The sequence below is a fragment of the Camelus bactrianus genome, chromosome 32, assembly GCF_048773025.1.
Source record: "Camelus bactrianus isolate YW-2024 breed Bactrian camel chromosome 32, ASM4877302v1, whole genome shotgun sequence".
Classification (NCBI taxonomy): Eukaryota; Metazoa; Chordata; class Mammalia; order Artiodactyla; family Camelidae; genus Camelus; species Camelus bactrianus.
Window position 1 is genome coordinate 21362041 of NC_133570.1, and position 3710 is coordinate 21365750.

General features: G+C 50.4%; 1 long non-coding RNA gene across 1 annotated transcript; it reads left to right on the forward strand.

The window, feature by feature from the left end:
• Positions 1–1496: 1496 nt before the first annotated feature.
• LOC141575760 (uncharacterized) lies at positions 1497–1877 on the forward strand. Its single transcript, XR_012503541.1, has 2 exons — positions 1497–1650; positions 1797–1877. It is a non-coding gene; the product is annotated as an uncharacterized LOC141575760 (long non-coding RNA).
• Positions 1878–3710: the final 1833 nt, after the last annotated feature.

Below are 3710 nucleotides of genomic sequence, written 5' to 3' on the forward strand. Positions count from 1 at the left end.
TACTGGCTGGACTCGAGGACTTCTAAGCTCAGGTAGAGCGTAAACTTGAGATATTTCACTTAGAGGTTTTCAAGAAAGGACCCAGGGAGTCGGAGGCCCAAACCTGAGTCCTTCAGGCCTGAAGTCTCTTTGGAGAAAGGAGATGTGCTAGAAGCAGGGGGCGCTGGGGGGCCACGTCTGTGTCTGTGGGGAACTGGCCCAGCTGTGACTCTTTTCAACCGACACCGTTTGCACTTCCCATCAGTGTCACAGTGCAGCCCTCTGCAGCTGGAATGACCCTCACACCCAGGGAGGGTGGGTGACAGAAGAAGGGACACAGAAATAAAGCCCTCAGCATGCCATGCTTCCATGCACTCCCCCCGCTGGGACTCATCCCTGGGGGCAAGTAGAAAGCTGGGTGGGGGATTTGCCTGAGGGCCGCCTATCACGGAAGTGATGGAGAAGAGCAGAGGTAAGGCTGGGGGAGACCCAGTGATGCCACCACACAGTGGGGACGATGCCCGTGGGGAAAGCAGGACAGAGAATGAAAGGTCCACAGGTCAGCCTACGATGAGCTGGTACACTGAAGACAGGTCGCCTGCGGTGGGGAGCTGTGCGTAAGAAACTGGCAAACAACCGCTTCTCTGTCCGAAGTGCTGACCTTAACTCGGTCACCAGTATCACGCTTTACCAGGTGTGGGTGCTGTAAATCACAGTCACCATTAAAAGCACCTGTTCTGTTTCCAAATACCTCCCCAACCACATAGTAGACACCCAGTTATACCAAAGGCTTTGCCTTTATCTGAAACGAGGTCCGGGGAGGAACTGGGTTGGTATCTGGACAGTCACCGACTGATCATTCATTGGCTGAATGTGTCTCTCCTTCATGGAAAGAAAGAACAGCCTGACAGCCTCACAATGCCTGGCTTTGCCCACCAAGCCAGTGTCCAAACTCCTAGAGGTGCAATGAAAGAGGATCTGGGTGACCTGCAAAGATAGTGACCTTCCCAGGGGAAGACCATGTCCCAGGAGAGTATTCAAATTAGCATGTGGCAGCCTGGACAAGGGGCACAAGAACTCCTGCTATGCACAGAATCCTAGAGACTGCACAGAAGATTTAAACACGTCCTGTGTGGGCTGTTTGAAGAAGAGGTGGAACATTCCTGCAGGCACACTCCTGCCTGGTGTGAGAGCTAATGTCCGATTTGGAGGATGGAGACCACACAGGGAAAAAGTCATGTTCAGGAAGTATTGGTAAATATAATTAGAATGTTAAATGTCCGGGAAACTTGTCGCAGTAAGGACCTTGCACCATCAGTAGATAATCGTCTATGCACCAGATCCACGAGTGATTCCAGGAATCCTCCAGGGTAAAGTTTGGAGGCCAGGGCTGATTCCCTGCCCTGGAGCTGCTTGGAGGAAATGGGGGATATAGTCTGTCCTCCTGAGTCACATGTCCTGAGGCCACAACTGCTTTGGATCAAATTTCAGCCCCAGAGGAGAAGGGCATTTGCATAAACACTAACCATTTGCTGCCCCAAAGGTTCTAGCAGGGAATAAGAAGGACCTTGAGGAGCCCTCCCCTGATGTCAGGTCTCAGGGGCAGAGCTCAAGGCACCTCCACCATGGCCTGGACCCCCCTCCTGCTACCCCTCCTCTCTCTCTGCACAGGTGCTGCCCCCATGGCTCAGACCCCAGGGTACCCAGTGATCAGCCTGGCCCTGAATGTCAGCTCAGCACAGGGGATGCTTCAGGGTGCGTGGTCGTAGGGGATGAGACCCTGGTCCCCACCCTCACCCTCTTCTCATCTCCTGCAGGTTCTGTGGCCTCTTCTGCACTGACTCAGCCCTCTGCGGTCTCCGTGTCCTTGGGACAGACGGCCAGGATCACCTGCCAAGGAGGCAATTTAGGAAGCAGTTATGTTCACTGGTACCAGCAGAAGCCAGGCCAGGCCCCTGTGCTGGTCATCTATGGTGATGACAGCAGGCCCTCAGGGATCCCTGAGCGGTTCTCTGGCTCCAGCTCTGGGGGCACAGCCACCCTGACCATCAGCGGGGCCCAGGCCGAGGACGAGGCTGACTATTACTGTCAGTCATATGACAGCAGTAGTTATGATCACAGTTGCACAGGCAGATGGGGAAGTGGGACACAAACCCCCTCCCTGTCTGTGTCACCCAAGAGACAATTCCTATCTGGTTATGAAATTGCACAGATGATAAGATGTGGCAGGAAGGATGCTCAAGCAATGGTTATCCTCCTCCTCCACTTGTTCATGAGGGCAGAGGAATGACAGCCTATGTTCACTACAGACTAGGGAGATATGTTTTAAAAACCCAACTTAAACTTAAACCTCTAGGAATGAAAACCATTGTGAGATGCAATTACACTGCATGAGAAGGACAATGTTTTCCACAGCAATGAAAAGCTTAGTGATCGTCAACATAGAACCGTGGGAAAGACACAAAACCACAGAGGGAAACAAACTTTGAAAAATGAACAAACAGAGCATCACATGTTGTAGGAAAATTTCCACAAGCCTAATACAGGTGCATTGGAATCTCAGAGTCAGAAAATATGTCAGGGAGGTGGAAAGAAAAAATATTTGAAGAAATACTGGTTAAAAATATTCTGATTTCAATGGAACCTAGGAACCCACAGATCTAGGAAGCTCCACAAACTCCAAGCACAAGAAACACAAAGGAAACAACAACACACACTGACGTCGAGTCCTTAGAAGCCGTGTCAAATAGACATTCACAACAGCAGACGCAGAGAAAGGACATGTTCTCCCCAGAGGAAGGAGCACCGTGAGTTGAGGACCTCCCTCCTTCGAGACCACCGGACACAAGCAGACACTGCAGCCGTCTCTTTAGAATCAAAAAGCAAAAACAAACCAACACAACAGCAACAGAAGATGCCGTGTCCACTCTGAACTCTACTCACTGGAAATATCTGTCCAAATGGAAGGCAGAAGACAACATTCTCAGACTCCCAAATAGAGACTCAATCACCAGCAGAGCCTCAGAGCCTGAAATGGCCAAGGACCCCTCTCACCCGGATAGAAACAGGAATCCACACAAAGAAATGGGAAGGTCAGATATGTGGCCACGTGCACAAAGAGAGAAGCTCTGCCTCATATCACAATCTCTTAAAGAAATCTCTAGAGCAGAAAAGAATAACAGTGTACAACACGGTCTGCAACGTGTAGTGAGGCAAACACACGCTCGTGTAGCTCAAAGTTCTGAGAGGAAGAGGGACACGTGGTGACGTGTCTGTGCCCTGCGTGAGAAGCGGCATAATATCTGGGCAAGTTTGGCATGTCCAGTGGGCCTGGTAGCCAACGTTTAAGTAGCACCAACTTAAACAACAGTTTCAGCCAATCAGCCATAAAAGAAGTGAACATGAAATCATAAAAAATATTCAGTTAATTAAAAATAAAGAAAAAGCAAAGTAGCAATGAGGAAGACATGGGACAAAAAGTAAAGAAGAAGCAAGATGAGACATTTTCACAGAAATGTATTATGAATCCTGTCTATGGTAACTGGGGGAAATCCCACAATTAAAAGGCAGACACGGGCAGATTGAATTTTACAGCAAGACCCGTGGAAATGGCCCTGCACGGCCAGAGTGGCCTCCCAGCCCACAGACCCTCCGGCTCTAACCCGGGCACAGCCCCCTGCCCTCCCCAACAGGCAGGCTGAAGGGGGCTCCTTATGACGATCAGGGCTCTC